Genomic DNA, 18,869 nt, shown 5'->3' on the forward strand with positions numbered 1-18,869 from the left:
GTAGAATTGTCCCATTAAAAATATATCTTGGTGCATTTTGATTGTTCCAACCTAAAAATGTTCAATCAGGCACAGCTATTTTAAAAAGTCATGGGTGTGTAATATATGGCATGGTGATTATAATTAATAATACATATTACATATTTGAAATTGCCAAGAGATTACTTCTTAAAAGTTCTCATCACCAGGAAAAAAAATTCTGTAACTATGTATGGTGACAGATGCTAACTAGACTTACTGTGGTGATCATTTTGCAGTATACATAAATATTGATTGTGAACCTGAACTATAATAATATCATCTTAGCTTCAAATTTTCTCTCATATGTATTTTCTTTCCCTTTACCATTCTTCAGCCAAGTGGGGACTGGTGCTCTTTTTTTTTTTTTTAACTGATCCCTTCTTTCCTAGACTCAAAATTGCAAGTATTTAGATACCAATGGCGTGGGAGGAAATGTCACAGGAAAGAGAATATCAGGATTGCTTGGTGGGAAAATGCCTTAGAGGAGGGTGGAAGTGTTTCTTTCTGGCAGAAGAGCAAGTGGCATTTGGGAGAGAGGAGAAACAGATGGTGACTCTGAGGAAAAGGACATGATAATGTCTCCTCTTCATAAAATAAGCACTAGTTCAGCATGAAAACCACAGAGCTAACAATACGGTTAGTCAGTTCTCAAGAGATGGCACATGGTAAGTATGCATCAGGCTCTTGGTCGCAGGCATGTAGGAAATATAGAGTCCAGCTGAAGTTCCCTAAAAAATGAGAGTAGCCAGAAATAGAGGTGGGCTTTTAGTGTTTAAAAGGAAAGAAAATTCACAGCTCATCTCAAGAAAGCAAAGCAAAAAACACTAAAAAAAAATGAGAATTTTGTATAAGAAGAGACAAATTTAGTTTCAATTTATGATCAGAAAATATATATTACTTTATTTTAAAATACTTCCTGGATAATTCTATGGCAAGAATGATTCTATAACATATATAACACATGCAAGGAGAATAAAGTAAGGTATATTTCTTACAAGGTTGTCATTTTGAGAAATTAATCTTTGATACATCCATAAGCTGCATGTTTATGTTACAGTGTATTTTTCTGTTAACTTTATATTATGTCTATTTTTCCCCAGTAAGAAAAAAAAGTTTTCAGTATTCTTATGCTATTCTCTATCTTGTTTCTTCTCCACCTTTTACAGTATTTTAGAGAAAATAGTAGTTTTTTTTTTTTCCCCTGCTAGTTACATTTCACCTGACAATGTTATTATTATCCCCTATTTGGAGTTCTGTCAATATTTGAAATGAATCTGTCAATTACATGAAAGGACAGTAACCATGCCTCTGCCTTTCTTCCCACGTGGTTTGCCCCAGTCCCACTACCCAAACACGTTATACATTGATTTAATTTTATATTTTCTAATTGTAATCTTATCGTGCATTTATTTATATTAGGTCCTCTAATTGTGCATTCTGAATTTTGAAGTTAAAAGTCTTTTACAGTTGTATTATAAATATTTGTCAGTGCAGTGTAAATACCATGTTTCCTGTGCTATTTGTGTGAGAATATAGCCAGTGTCAAAGACTAATGAAATTTTTTTTTCTATTCATAGTTAAAATCCATGTGATATTTGAGTTGATTTCATGTTTTAATCATAGAGATTCTAAAACAACTGATAATTTTTCTGGTTCATTAATAGCCTTCCTTTTCTGTCAAGTGATAATTTGCATATAAAATTATACCCTCTCATGGATTCTATTTGTTATTTTACCCCATTTATCATAGATAATTTTTCCTAAAAGATAGTGCTTGCTTGCTCACCCCGTGGTACAATTTAAAACACTCCTACTTTAAGTCCTCTCATAGTGGCTTTTCAATTCCCACTCTTGAATCTGCAACTTTTTTTTTTTCTCAAGTACATACCAGAATTCTCTTAGAAAAAATGGGTTTAACCTTTCCTAGTCCATTCACACCTGCAAGTATCCTTAGTTTACCCTCATATTTTGTTAGAATAATAATCTCTAAGTTCAAAATAATTTTCTCTATATATTATGAAGATTTTTCAGTGGTCTTCTATAACACGCAGGAATTCTGATCAATAGCCTGATGCCAGATTCCACCCCCTTTATCGATTCCCTTTTACTGTGTTTTTTTAGTTCAATATGATAATTCTTTTGAGGGGTCCTAGTTTGGTATCTGCCTTCATTCTGATCCAAACAATATAGTCCCTTTCATTTTAAAACCCATGTTTCCTAAAGTTTTATTATCCTTGTGATAATTTCCCTTTAGTGCACACCTTCACTGTTTTTATTTGTTTGTTTTGTTTCTTAGTTCTTTTTAGGATGTTTATTTAAATGTTGGCCCTCCCCCATTTATTCTATCCATAATGTGTATTATTCTTGCAAAATACTTGTCAATGTGCTTTATCTTCTGCAAAATTAATTTAGGTTTACATTCTAGCCCTTCTATAAGATCTGTCAATGTAGAAATCATAATTTTATTTCCAATAAATATTTTTCCTTCTCCTTCCACTTCTTCTACCCCACTTCTTTTTCTTCTTCTGTTTTGTTTCTGTGGAATTATTTCCCAAATCCCTCTGCATATGACATTTTATTCTTTTTTACCCCCTACTGCTTAGTCTTCTAATAAATTGATATTTTATTTTGATTTTTATCTTTTGTGCTTCTGTTTCTCTCATGTAAGCTGGTTGGTGTCTGATGATATTTAAACTTAAATTTTAAAAAGATAATTATTTTAGGTTGATGTTATTGACATTTTGCTCTGTCGTGAGCATTGCTTCTGTAAAAGATGTCTTCACGAATATTAAAAGCCAAACTTTTACTTTCGTTTTAAAAATAATCTTTCATGTTTCACAATGAATGCTATCCTTTCAGTTTCTTTAATATTCATTATGTGCTAAAATATAGGATTCCCCATCACCTCATTTTAAAAAATAGGTCTCAAAAGCTTTCTATTCCCTTAATTTTTTGACCACTTAAAAAATCCAGATTTTACCTTTCTGCTTTGTAGATTGTTATTGAATATGTACCTTGCTTTGAACTTTGAATGGATTTCAATAGTCTCCTCTAAGCTTCATGAAATAGGCCCAAGACATGAGTGATCATATGAATTTTTATGGAAATTTCACCCAGTGAACTGAGATAAAATTTATCATCAGTGAGGCAAAGCAGATGACATAAAATGTAGGATATTGAAGTAGACAGATGGCTAAGTAAAATTTCTATAAGCTGTCTACAAGAGGAATGTAGTATGAAAAGGTACCCCAAAAGAAATTTCCTGTGATTGTTATAATCTGTGGTATTTTGTACATAATTTTACAGAAAACATTCTAAATGATATTTCCTTTATTATATAGTATTTAAAATTTCTTTAAATATTATGTGAAATATAGTTTCTAGGAAATGAACACTTGAAAATATTATAAGATAAAGACTCATTGAAGATTACATCTTGCCTATAATATTATGACATATTAGTATTTTTTCAGTGTTGTACAGAAATGATGTCATTGTAAGTAAGCAGGTGGAAAAGAAAAAGAATTGTAGAGAAAAAATCATGCTGTGATTTGCTACTAAGTGTAGCAGAGAGGTTTGTTAGGTAATGTTCATTTTATTGTAGGTTTGCTAAGAAAGTAGGTTATATATTTAAATTCTAATTCATATTTATTATTAAAGATCTCTTACAAAGGAGTCTAAGTAATCTATTATGATATATCTTATTATAGTATCAAAATAGAATCAAAGATAAGCTATGATTAGGTTAACTAGTATAGCTTTTAAATTTGTCTATGATAATTTAAAGTATTTTTTTCTTCAAAATTCTTCCAGTGATACTGTACTATGGATTTTATAAAATACATGGTTGATTTATTTTTTATATGTGCTATATTACATTTCTTTTACTGTGTGTTGAAGTAGGAGATATGACATAGTATAACAATATATATTCATATATCTATATATCATTTAATATATTATATATAGTAGTATATTTTATATATACACACACACACACACAAAGTAAATTTATAGTGTGTTTAGGAGTTAGAGTGGTAAAAACAGATGCAGTTTGTATACATATGTCTTTCAAGTAGGAGGTAAAAGGAATTTTATAGTACATGAAACTGAGTAGAAAACCTAAGGAGTGACATCCTTGAGTAAGAGAGAAAATGACTTCTAAGGCATAAATGAAGCAAGTACCTTTGAAGGTAAATAGAAACATTGGCATAATTTCATTCTGAGTTATGAGAAGATGATTAGGTTTCAAGCTGGTGAAGTCCCTCTGTGTATGAATATAAAGATATATCATGTGCAAGTGATGATATGGCTTTTTTTTGTACATATGAAAATCATAAATGGTGCAAAGTAGTAGTTCAGGAAAAAGCTATTGAGATTTCTAGAAAATTTTGTAACAGCAGAGTTGTCAGGTAGGTTATGTTTTTTGTTTAACAACTTGTAAAGCAGGTTTTAACATTTGCAAATAGTCTCTACTGGTATTGAAGATTTTCCAGGCAAGATAATTGAAAAGGCAAAGTGGGTGAGGGTGGGTAGTAAGAAGAAGAGGTGAATGGAGAGGAGTGGAGAGAGGAAAGGGAAGGAAAGGGAGTGGATGGGAATAAAAAGGAAGAGGTATACATGAGTTTTAGACATTTAAGAGTGAAATGTTATTAAGAAAAAAATCCATTTTCATGCCTGTTAAACACAGTGAAGACTTGTACTATGTATGCAACACCTTTGAGAGCATAAATTACAGTTCTTGAGAAGGTCAGATAGCAGTTGTACACAAAGCATATGACATGAAACATTGGAATGGAGGGCATATTCTTATAGAAAAATGTGTTAGAGATTAAGCAGTTTTGACTTACTTACAACAAAGTATACATTATTAGGTCCAATAGAAATAAATATAATGTGAGACATATTATGTTATTTTACAATTCTGGTAGCTACATATTTTGGAAAAGTAAAAAAAAAATCTAGAGAAAAAAAATGATGTGTCATTAAATTTTAGATTGTATTTTAACCAATAAATAAAAAGTATTATTTCAACACTCAAAATATATAAAAAAAACAATGAGGTACTCTGCCTTCATTTATTCATGCAAAGTGTTCAAAATCCATTGTGTGTTTTTTACATACAGCTCAACCAAGATGCCAGAATTTTATAACAAATATTTTTCTGTAATTTTATTTTATATTTAGTGCTGAAAAACTAAATTTACATTCCCAAGTTGTTCTAGAAATTTAAAAATATTCCAGTGACTGAATCAACTGTCAAAAATATTGTCCTTTAATATTCACATCCATACCCAACAGTTTTATTTTTTTGGAGGAATTGGTTTGACTTCCAAGGATATATATATCTGTTTCATAATTAGGTTTTTCTTAAATTAGTTAAATTTACTATCTCTTGTCTAATCTCAATATTACAAAAATTCAATTCAAATAAACATTTCATAAATTAAACAATGACTTATCAATATCAAAAAAGCTGTTCAAGTTATTACTATAGTTTTGGTAGTCAGTTTAAATAATGCTGTCTATTGAAATGAAAATCTTCTGGTTTTTGCTAGAAATTATGTAAAATTACAGTTGATTTCTATAAAGTGTCAATTTCAATACATATTTTTCAATATGTGTCCAGATAGGTCACCTACAAGAATTTTCCTTCCTGAAAGCTTCAAATCTAGTACATTCTTATGCATTGCAATATCAGTTAAGAAAATGTAAATCAAACTATTTGTTTTCAATTATTAAATATCTGGCAAGCATTTCCATTCAAGAAAAACTTGAATTTACAATAAATAGTACAAAATTGTAAAATGCTTCTGTAATAAAACAATGAACATTGCAAAGAATACAAAATCATTAAACTTATTTCCTTCCATTTCAGTAGATCCATGAACTGGAAACTATTTATAGCATTTACATGAAAATGCTGAAAGCTGTAACTGTTGTATCCATAACCGTACTTTTCATTGATGTCACTTCAGAAACCACAGTAAAAGTAGTTTCAAGATGTTCCATACTGTGGAATGAAGCAAAAGGGAAATATAAAAATATCAGCCACTTATTTGAAAATCTAGTAAATCTGGATGCTTGACTTGCTATAACTGCAACATACTGCAATAGGGTAGAAACTCATTTTTTTATATATCAGACTGAAGTTGTTTGATAAATGCATAAGATTAAACACACACAGGTGCACGTGCACACACAGGTGCACGTGCACACACACACACACACACAACTACGTCATTACTCTGAATTTTTAGGCCAGAGACATGTTTCTTCATAAATTTGGCAGTCCCTTAGTATAAAAAAAGAAGAAATTATTAATTGTATAATGACCTGTGTCATGTGACTCATCTAAAACTAAAGAAATATGTTTGAAATTTTTCAAATTTTAAATTAATTGGGTTTTGATATTACTAGAAAGGTCTTATAACCTATGAGTATCTGGTATAATTCAATAGCTTTTATCTTTTGTAAAATATCATTTTTATATTTCTCATAAATTTCTAACAAAATTTGTGTTACTGAAATAGCAATTTACCATGTACGAACTAAAACTGTGTGTCTGTGTATGTGTGTGTAAGAATCAAAGCTCTTTGTATATCTGGGCAGTTGCAAGGCCACAATCTCTGAAAACTTAAAAAATTTTAGGTGGACATTTACTTCTGATTTTAAGTGACCAAATTCATTTATACTTTTTACTCTTGAGAAGAAACAGCTAATCAAATTTACAAAAATGTTTCTTCATTTGTCTGCTTTCTTATCTTTAAAAGCATAATAATGAATTTGTTCTGCTGTAGCAATTGCAGATGGCATACATAGTGAAATTTGCAAAACAAAATCTTCCTGTATCTGTTTTTCTTTATTATTGTACCTGTAGTGCTAGCTTCTGCATGGATAGTTAAGAAGCAGATGAAAAGATGTGCAACATCACTAATCATCAGAGAAATGTAAATTAAAACTATATGAGATATCATCTCATCCCATTTGGATTGCTCACCAGAAAGAAAGAGACAAGGGAGGGTAGGCAGAGGGGGAAAAGGAATAAAGGAAAGAAAAGCAAAGGAAAAAGGAAGGTAAACAGAAAATGTTGGTGAGGCTATAGAAAAAAGGGAACCCTTGTGGACTGTTGATGAGATTGTAAAATGGTGCAATCACTGTGGAAAATACTGTGGAAGTTTCTCATAAATTTTAAAATAGAATTACCGTATGATCCAGCAATTCCTCTTCTGGGTATATGTCCATTAAAGAACAAAGTAATAAAAAAAAAAGATGGTCTATACCTACTTGAAATATAATTCTAACTTAAGGAGGCAGGAAATTCTGCCACGTGCTACAAATGGATGAACCTTAAGGACATTATGCTAATGAAATAAGACAGTCACAAAAAGATAAATACTGTGTGATTTCATTTATATAAACTATCTAAAGTTGTCAAATTCATAGAAACAGAAAGTATAATGGTGGTGACTAGGAGCTGGTGGGATGAGGGAAAGGGATATTGCTGTTTATTAGGTATAAAGTTTTGGATTTGCAAGATGAAAAGTTCTGGAAATCTGTTTCACAGCATTATATAAATACCCTTAACACTATTGGACTGCACATTTAGAATGGTTAAGATGATACATTTTATCGTAGACCTATCAGAACACTACAAAAAATGCCTGCAATACACAGATATTTTAAATAAAATATAAGAATTTAAAAATATATAATTATTTTTAATCAGAAAAATAATATGCTTATTTTAGAATTAAAATGAGAAATGTCAGTTTAATTATTACTACTTTTTAAATAATTAATGGTCTACCCTTAAAAATAAGCAAATGAACAAATTAAATTTTACGTTCCATTCATTGACAAAAGCCTTTTGAATGGAACAAATCTGTTGACACCAAACATATGGTGACATGTTTATGTGTAATACTAAAAATGATGATATGACTGCCCTTGCACTGTTCACCATGTAAGAACTTATTCACTATGTAAGAACCTGTTCACCAGTAAGAACTTGCTCGTTATGCTTCAGAAGATTGGAGACTGTTGAGAATTAGGCTTGGGTTTGATTAATGATTGTGCATTGAGTCCCCTATACAGAATTTTATTGTTGTTAACAACCATTTGATCAATAAATATGAGAGATGCCCTCACAAAAAAAAAAAAATGATGCCTGGGTCTAAAAAATGCACAAACACACCAATGATATCAAATGTAATGTAATGGTTATTGTGAAATGCAATTCTTCCAAAACAAGTAAGTTAGATAATGGAGAAATATTTACTCTGCTTTAATTTTATCATTTAAATTAACTGAAATTAAAAATTCAGCTCCTCACTCACACCAGGCATATTTCCTTGTTCAGTTCCTGCACTGAGCAGTGCAGACCTAGAGTGTGGCCAGGGAAGTGGGGGTCTGAAATGTAGTTACGGGAAAGTTTTGAAGTCAAGAAATTGAGCTTCCATCTGCTGGAGGAGATTTCCATCTCTCTTTATACTGGTATTGTTAAGTATATCAATAAAAAAGTTGTCACTAAGAATGATGCACAAAAAGGTATAGAAAGGAGCCAGGAATCATGTGAATGAGAAGACGGTTAAATAACAGCAATAGTAAAGAGAACAAAGAAATGATAAAGGAACATAAAGTATTATAAATGTTAAAAGCACCTGCTGTTCTTACAAGAAAGAGCAGAAGTCTGGATATGTCACTAGAGAATGAATGTCACTTACTTCATTTCCTGGATCTAAGAAGTCCATGGTAAAAGCAAAGAGAGTTTATGCTTGAGAAACTCAAGAGAGAATGATGTATGTTATGGGCAGGGTACAGACTTCAAGCATAGCCATGAAGTGAACTGAACATATTGCAGAGAGCATGACTGTATAAAATAATTTGCTTATAAATTAGTTTGGAGTTTCAAGAGATATTCTGGAGTTAAGGAGTGTAGTTGATAAGTTGATGTTCTAAGATACAGAAAAAATAAGTCTATATTTCATAAAGATGAACATGTAAGATTGTTTATTAGGCAGTAAGTGAGGATATCAAAAATACGAGACATGCTAGAATTTTGCACCCTGAGTATTGCATGTCAGTAGACTTAGTGTTGTATCGAAGATTTTTTTTGGCATAGTATCAGTTTAAAAGACCAGTTGCAGTCAACACATTATCTGACCAATCATGGTTAATAAAAGTAAGAAGACATTTTTTCATGGAATAAAATATCTAGTTATAGAATTTCCTCAGAATTCTTGACTGTTCTTGCCAGAACTCTCACACTGTTCTTCTGTGATTCTTTTGGCCTCATAATTATAAGAGGGCAGTTGAAGTCCCACAGATGGTATCTTCACCAGAAATTGTACAAAAGCAGGAAATAAGTGATACAAGTATCTCTTCAGACATCTCATACTAGGAAGAAAAAAAACTTCTGAAAAAAGAAAAGCTTTCCCCAGGAGGCTTTCCCTTATATCTATTGGTTGTGGTTAAGATATATATGTACATAATTTACCTGGGAAGGAAGCTGTTTCTATGGTGGTGGATAAAGGCTAGCAGCAAAATAGGAAGGTGTGGGGGTGAGTTATTAAATATGCAACTGTGAATGGAAGGATTCACAGCAGTTCTTGAATCTATTTCCTTCCTTTCCAAAGGATGCCTGAGTAAGAATGAAGAGCCGTCAAGGTCAAGTTCTCTTGTAAGCCTAAACATATTTATATCAGATCTCTAGCTAATGCGTTAACAGTGTTTACCAGCAGAATATTCCTTATCTGGAAAGTGTTTTTTGCTAAGTTATGCCATATCTGTGTAGCTGCTTATCATAAATAAACTTAGAATTTACAGCTCTTTGGAAATGCCATGTACTCTATGTAATGATGAGCAGAAAATGGAGGTCATCCATAACTAGGTAGCTTCTGTAGTACAGATATATCCTGTAAGCATTATATAAATCCACATATGTTAAATCTGGACCAAAACCCACACTAATGTGGAGAGGAAGGACCTATGGGAGTATACTGGCCGCTTCAGACTTCTCCATGCTTCACCATATCGCACAGTTGCCTGAATCATTTGAATTCTCAATAAAGTTTTGATAGTCAGACCTCTAATCTCCGTGAGTTTGGTTTCACAGTCAGAACTCTTTGTTAGGTAAGCCATTCTGGACACCCAGGTTCTTCACTGGTTCTTTCATAGGTGCTTTGCCCTGGGGTCAGTGAAGAATTTCATTTCTTTTTAGTTCTTCAAATGGCAGCCAAAGTTTGTAGAGAATTCCCTCAGCTTTGCTGAAGGAATACTGGTAAGGGCAGCCATGCGTTACAGTAGTGTCTTCTCAAACCTTCTTGTGGCATATGGTGATAAATATATCCTCAATGTTCCCTTCAACTTGACAGAACGTTAGACTTTTTTCCTGATTATAGGTGCCTATGTTTCCTTTTAGTGAAACATTTACTTCAGAAAAGTTGTGCTTGTAAATTCTTTCTCTGACATTTGAGATGTAAAACCTTTTTAAAAGCTTCCAGCTAGTTTTGTAACCCAGGAGTGACATTCTCTAGGACCTGGCAGCCATGTCTTTGAAATGTAGTTACCAGTGAAGACAGTGCAATTCTCTCCGAGTTTCTCTAGGAAGGTAGGAACCAAACTATGATAGCCTTGCTCCTAGTTGTAAAATTACCTCCTATCATAAAAATATTAGAAACTTCACTTTCATTTGGGCAAAGCCAGTTAGCAAACAGAAATGCCTAGGATCCCAAACTTCAGTTGTTAAAAACTCTTCAGGCCTTTGTTTTAGCAGAGTTGAGTTCTGAATGGGATAAGTCCTCATTCACCTATTGTAATAACCTTGAACAAATTCTTCCTTTTATGTATAACTTTGTCCAGTGCAATTTTTGCTTTGAGTATATCTAAGACCATCATAGTGATCACATCATCATATGGTATAAACTTAGCATCATTTAGCATATATCCATATATAATATACATTCAATAAATATTTGTTAACTGATTTTAATTTAAAAGCTCTTTCATCTGAATTTTCTTGAGACTTTATATACATGTCTTGTATAACATGAATGGAGGTTTATTAAACCATAACTCATGCTTCATATTAACTAAAATTGGACAAATAGTTTCATTATTCATTCATTAAACTTATATTTATTGAGTGATTAAGTTAAATCACAGATTAGAACCAAATCCATTTTAAGTATACAGACAAGCAATTGCTTTATATAATGATATTATTTTCCTGTATTTTTTGCTTTATAGCTTTGAGCAAGGTTGCTTAAATATGATTACAGTGTTTGTGCACAAATGAAGAATAGTAATGGGGAAAAATCAAAGTATTAATTCTATCCAATATAATATTAAAACTTGAAATTTTAGGTATTCATATTACCAACTATTACCTATTAAAAGTGAAAAGAAATGGTGTATTTGCCCTGGCTAGCTCATATATCATGAGGATAATAAAACACTGATCTAATTCATATATTTTTGTCATGGTATATATCACTTCCATTCTTTTAATATTTTAAACATAAAACTTGTCTTATATCACATTCAAACTCTCTCTTCTTAAAATAATCAAACTATTTTATTTTATCTGCCAAATGTATTTTGAGGATAATCCCTGTGATGGCCACTGAGATCAACTAGAGAATTTAAGGAGTGAAAGAGGCAGCTCAGCACAGTGTTACAAAATTACCCACATGGATTAATCAAATTGAGTACTAATTACCTGGTACTACATATAAAAGAAAGAAAGAGAGAGAGAAAGAAAAGGAAAGAGGAAGAACAGAAAGAAAGGAGAAGGAAAGGGAAAGAAATAAGAAATAAAACAAAACTGAAAAAAATTAAAGTCTCTTATTTTGTGCAGTGAACTAAGAGGACAGGTTCCAAGAGCTGACTTCACCCTGACCCATAAGATCTTTTATAGTCACAATCCTCTGGAATCAGGTGATGGGAGGCAAAGTGAAACTACTGACCCTTCTGCTTCCACCACTTGAGTTTTCAAAGTATTCTCTGAGGCTTTTGTCCAGGAATATGAAGAAAATTCAAGACATCAATCAAAACATGAAAGATACGTGTCAACCACGTTCATTATACCACACCCTCAGAAATATTACTGCTACCTGGACGTTGTAGAGGCTTATTTATCTCAGGGACCTCTTTCCCCCTCAAACCTGCTCAGAGAAGTCATGAGAATTACTACTGGCAAGTATGTTGACTTGGATGGGGCATTAGATGTATTTTTATCAGAAATCAAATATTCTTGTAGCTAGCTATTGGTGATATGCAAAGTTTTCTAGAAGCAATCATTTCTAAATTATTCATTCAGATAAAGAAATAAAATATTCAACTCTCAGGAGTATCCCTTACCATTCTTTGTATTCTTTTCCAGTTACCACTTATCAAGGGTAATCATAATCACTACTTACAACTAACACCATAGATAACTTTTGCCTTTTTTTTTGGATGTAATATAAATGGAATAGTTCAATATGTACTCATTTAAGTCTGTCTTCTTTCATCCATGTTGTTATATAAAGTATCATTTTATTCTTTCTCATTGCTTTATGATATCCCATTTTGTACATAGAACAAAATTTATTTTTCATAGTACTTGATATGTGCATTTGGAAAGTTTCCAATTTGGGTTATTATACATAATGCTACCATTAGCATTTTTATTCTGATTATTACAAGAACATATGTGTATATTTATTTTGTGTATCTTCATTTGCCTTTTACTCTCTGAATGGTGTATTTTATTGAGTTACCAGAATAATTCTTTAAAAATACAAATTAAATAATAGTACCCTGTCTGGGTCCCTTCAAAGGCTTCTATTTCATACAATAAAAAATGTCAAATCCTTGCCAGATTTTTACATTATCTGACCCCTCATTCCTCCAAAACTTCATCTCATGCCATTTCCTCTCATTCATTGTTTTAATCACTCTGCTCTGTTGCTTCCTAGTATATAACTAGATGTTGGCTTTCAGGGAACTAATTATCCTGTTATCTCTTACTGAATTTTTCTTCTCTTACTTCACATATATGTGACTCCTTCAAGGTACCACCTTAGAAAGCCATTCTTTGACTGCCACAGTCAGAGTAAGTCAAGCCCTGTTGTTTTCTATTAGTACACTATTATGACCCTTCATAGATCTTGTAAAAATTTATAATTTTCTCATCAATTTCAGTGAATAAAAATAAATCATAACTGTATCTTCTAGACTATAAGCATCATATACCATCCTCATGGATTAGATTATAAGTAGTATGTCCATTTTGTTTATTCCTATATACATAGTATATAGCAGAGGTCATGTTAAATATTAGCTGCTTAGTCAAATTAATTGAATAATAACTTAAAAAGTGTAATACCTGTTATGGACTCATGTAAATATCCTCTCAAAATTCATATGTTGAAACCCAAATATGATGGTATTTGGAGGTGTGGCTTTAGGCAGGTAATTAGATCATAAGGTGGAGCTCTGATAAATAGGATTAGTGCCCTTTAGAGAAAAGGTCAGAAGACTAGCTAGCTCTCTTTCCACCATGTGAGGATACAGCAAGAAGTAGCCAGTCTGAACTTAGACCATGCTGGCATTCTAATCTCATACTTCTAACTTCCAAGACTTTTGGAAATATTTTTCTATTTTTACAAGCACCCAGTCTGTGGTACTTTGTTATAAGCTCAAACTGAATAAGACAATATCTATGTATCTGTTATATATTCATACTAATAACTATCTATATATTCCTTTTTATATTGGAGCTACATTTGTGATTCTTCTAACACTGCAGGACCTCCCTGGATCCTAATACCAATATAAAATCCCCTTTGCTTTAATTCAGTTAATCAAATCAATGAGAAGTATCATAGTTCTAGTTGTTGATATAAGTGCTGTATATATATTTTTAAATGATTAATATGACAAAGATCTTAAAATACAGTCTAGGGAATCACATAGACAGACTGTCAAATGATTATAGCATAAATGCTTTAGTGTAAATATGAATTAAGTGTTAAATAAACAACTAAATCATTAAGATGGATATATAGAACTTTAAGCAGACTCCAATTTTGTAATGGAAATTTAAAAATGCATTTTACCCACTGTTTTTCTGGTATGCATGCTCATAAAATAATAAAACATCTAACTTGTCTAAACTTCTGTCCCTTCTGTTGTACCTTTTCATAATATGGAATGTCTCCAGTAACATTTTGCTTTTCATTCACTCATTAATCAGCTATTTACTGAGGTTGTGTTCTTGATCCAGAGAACAAAAGAGTAAGAGAGAGAGAGAGAGAGAGAGAGAGAGAGAGAAATTGCCATTATAAAGTTGACATGCTAGTATGGATCATAGTTATTGGGACTCTTTATCTCATATTTCTGTTTTATTTCTCGTCTTAAAATTTATCATTCTCATATATTACACAATCTGGAATTATCCCTTCTCATTTTTATCTCCCCCATGAAAATCTAATCCAAATCTGCCATATTTTTCATTTTTTTCTAACTGTTCTTTACTAAATGGGAGCAGGAGTGTGGGGCAGAGATTAGAAGCAGAAAATGTATGCTATTTAGTGCTAGGGAATCATCATTTCAGCCCTACAAAGACATTGTCCACATAACTGCCTTAGATAAAATAAACGATGATAATACAAACATCTTTATATCTCGATAGCTTAATATATTCACTTATGCTAATATCAGTTTTATAGTCTAAAATTCTAGTAGGCAGACATCATGTATCTAACATGCTCCATTCCATGCATTTCACAGGTGGTTATTTACTTTTCAATTGAGAGATGGATATGGTAGTTGTCATCTTGGAAGCTTTATAAGGAAGAGTGTACTCTGTAATAACTCAGGAACAAGTGGAAAAATGTTATTTAACTGTAACAAAAATCATACTGCAGACTAAGTCTAAGCATAAAAATTTAATCCTAAATGATATCTATAAAAAAAAGGTGTGATTGAATGGAAATAGTAGCCTATAATGAAGATGTCTCACAAACCTTATTTAGGTTTCTTACCACAAAGAGTGAAATACATCCTACATGTATAGGTCACATTTCTGAGTAATATGATAGAGTTTGCAATATAATGTTATTGGCATTGATTAATTAATATTGATTTCTAAGCTGTAAAACATAGTCGAAGCTATTTTCTCTTGCATTCTTTCCTAAGCAGACCAAAGTAAAAATAGTGAATTGTGGATTGTGAGCTGTCTTGATTTTTTATAAAATATCAACAGAATGACTTTTCAGTGTCATATTTCTTCACCCGTAATTAATTGCCTTAAAAATGTTTGTTCCAGTAAAACTTAGTCATTTTACATTTAAACATGGTTATGCTTAGAAGAAATACAGGTTGAAATTGAACATGCATGATTGAAATTGCCTGAAATATTTGTATTTGTTATTTTCAATGTAAGAAATTTAGATGTAGCATAATTACAATGGGGTAATTATTTTAGATCGTCATGGTATCTCTAATATTAAGCTGATCTTATATTTTACATCTTTTCCCATGAAATTTCATTGTTTTAGGAAAAATAGTTTTAGTTATTTTCTATCTGTTAGTTTATAACATTTTGAGAGGAAATAGCGTGAATATTGCTGTGTCTTCAGAAACTGCAATTAATATATAAATAAATTTATCATTATATATGATAAGATTAAACACTTCTAAAATGAGTGGTAACTACGAAAACATAAATGTGAATGTTTCAATATCTCTTAGTGACATAGTATATATAACTAAGGAAAATTGTAAAATATTGCATCACACTAATAATTTAATAACAGATTATAGTTCATAGAAACAGGGTCCCTCATAGGTGAAACATGTCTGTTGTCTTTTTAAGATAATTTGAGAAATCCCCTCCCTGTACACTTGATCATTTATTCAACACTCTACTCCTTCATCCAGGTTTTCATCCACTTTCTACATCAAAACCTATTTCTTGTATTACCTTGCTGTATCCTGGTTGCCTAGTGGTTTACTCTACCCAATCTGCCTTTCTAGTTTGGACTTAATATCAGTCTCTAACTTCTCTAACCTAAATTAAAAATATATTGCTTCACATCTAATTTTGTTAAAGACATATTCTATTGGTTAGAAATTGCTAACCTTATTAACCATTCTTACATGTTAATATGCAGGTTAGTGCCACAGCCCACTAGACTAAGTTACTGAAAAACAGTAAGTTAATTTTTATATCTTTATGTCTACATAAACTGCCTAGTGGCATGAATCCCTCAAAGGTATTTCTCTCTAAGTATGTAATCTTAGTAAAGTAATATTTTCTATCTTCCAAAATGTTTCACCTGAATTTTGAAAATTTTGTCTATATTAAAAAAATTTCACTCTATTAAACAATAAGAATGTCAACTGACACATATTTGCCCCATAGAGTTTAAAAACTCTTCTATTCACTTTCCTCTATAGTAGCCAATATGTGTGGTTTTCATACCATTGCTATTTTAATCATCAAATATGTATATGAATCAATATCTCTAAGCATCATTAATATGTTGCTACATAAATAAAATTAGTTTTACATAAAGGTGATTCCAAGGAACTCATATATAAACATGTCTGCAACAAGACAAGCCATCTTTGCAATAAATTCTTCCAGATTATGTGGAATAATTTGGAACTATATAATGCTGTGCAGTTGACTAGATTGACTCTGAAAATCTATCACTAAGAAATTAATTGGATGCTGCTTACTTACTCATAGTTGTTCTTATGTCATTAAGTCAACCAAAATTACTGGACCACAAAATGAACATTCTAGTTCTTTGGGCAACTCATCTGAATGGAAATTATTATGCATTGATCAAGTCAGATTCTCCAGGGTTTGGTTGTTATGAGAACTTGAAATGCTTGGACTCACCACATTTTTTTGTTGACTCATTAATTCTCTGTCTATTTTCTCCCTGACAGAGAATTAGCTAACTGAAAATCACTTCAAGAAGCAATATTTGTCCATTTTTGTCTTTCATTAGACTTTATCCTGAAAATGTTAAGATCTGAATATAGTATTGTCGGAATTCCGAAGCTGAGGATACTGCAGAAATGATAGCATCACATGTAACAATTTTTTTTTAAATCTTCAAACAAAAAGCACATTGATACTATGACTACTTGCAGTATGAATCAACATTTAAGTAACCTTTACTACACATTTCAATGAGTAACAAAAAATCACATTGCATGTAAATTATGTATGTTTTTTGGAGGACTGAATGTATTCAATTTTATGTACATTAGTTGGAACTGGCTATTTCTCCAGGTAGCTCTTTTGGAATAATAAAAGATGGACATTAAATACCTTTTGTATGTATACATTCTAATGCTACTTCTTGCTTTTCAAAGTATCTATAATTTTAGTTCATTATATATATATGTATATATATATATATTAGTAAAATATTTATATATAACTTTGTGAGGTTTATTTATTCCTTACTGTGACCATTAAAACATTCTACACAATATTTAAGGATAACAAGTGGTAATATTTAGTTTTTCACCAGAAATCATCACCCAGATTAAAGCTGAAATAGAACCATATGACTTACAAAAGAATTTTGTTAACTCTTTCCACAAAGAAAAAAAAAAAACCCAGAGGATAGGAAATTAATTTAAGTAAGTATAATTTGACAAACATCTAAAAAACTCCTAGACATGTCTCTTTTCCTTTAACTGCTTTATTTTACTTGTTCTAAATTAATTATGACCTCATTCAAGAAGGGATTTGGGAAAAATACCAAAATATATATTCTGTGAAAACAATACAAAGTAAATTTAAAGTTATGATTTTCCAGGGAAAAATGTTCCATAGGAGAAAAGAGATGTGTGGAGAGAAATAATGCCAGGACAAGTAAAAATATACAGATATGTATGGAATGTGATTGTCTATGGTTAAAGGAGCTGCATTTTATTCTTGGCATTGGGCTTTATAGGTGGCAAAGAAAGGAAGAGAAACTCAGTTACAATTAATTGTAATGATCAGATTAAATTTACAAATAAAATAAAAAGCAATTGTTCAATAGAAGCAGTTTCTTGTTTAATTTTATTTTGTTTCCAATACTAAGAGAGAAAATAATCTGAAGAGTTATAAATTATATATCTCTAATTAAATTTTTAGATCAAACAATCTGTATAATAAAATTAAACACAATGTAGGAAAATTGTCTCTTTTTTTGTTGTGGTGGTTGTCATTTTTAAATTGTAAGAACCTGCCAATGTTCCTGAGTTAGTAGATGTTCCAAAAATTTATTGACTATATGAATCACTTCACAACTTTCATGTGAAAATTGAAGAGAAAATGTTAAAGAACAGTTTAGTAACATTAATTCCACAAAGAGTTATAGCAGTAGGGTTTATATATGTATAAATATATATATTAAGATCTAATGATAAAATTTTAACTGTCTAACCAATTTAACCATAATATTTATACCATAGTGGGAAAAAGAGCATATGAATGTATAGTGAAGATGGCAAGTTCCAGTTATTTTATTCTAGGAAATCTAGGCTTAGGAAATTAATTCATTTCAAAAATGATAAATTTAAAGAAAAGCCAAATCATACAAAAAATATTAGAGCTGCATAAAGGAAAAAACATGAAAAAATTGGAATTAAAATTATTTTCAATTCATTTTCTTGATGTCCTAAAAATCCTTCCAAAGTTCACATTTTCTAGCATATTAGAGTTTTTGCTACAGGAAGAGAAAAGTTTCAAAAATGTGGCTATAGAAAGAAAACATAATAATGCAATATGTTTTTTTAAAATAGTGAAATAATTACCATTGTTTGGAACTAACTGGAGAAAGCTA

The sequence above is a fragment of the Manis pentadactyla genome, chromosome 17, assembly GCF_030020395.1.
Source record: "Manis pentadactyla isolate mManPen7 chromosome 17, mManPen7.hap1, whole genome shotgun sequence".
Classification (NCBI taxonomy): domain Eukaryota; kingdom Metazoa; phylum Chordata; class Mammalia; order Pholidota; family Manidae; genus Manis; species Manis pentadactyla.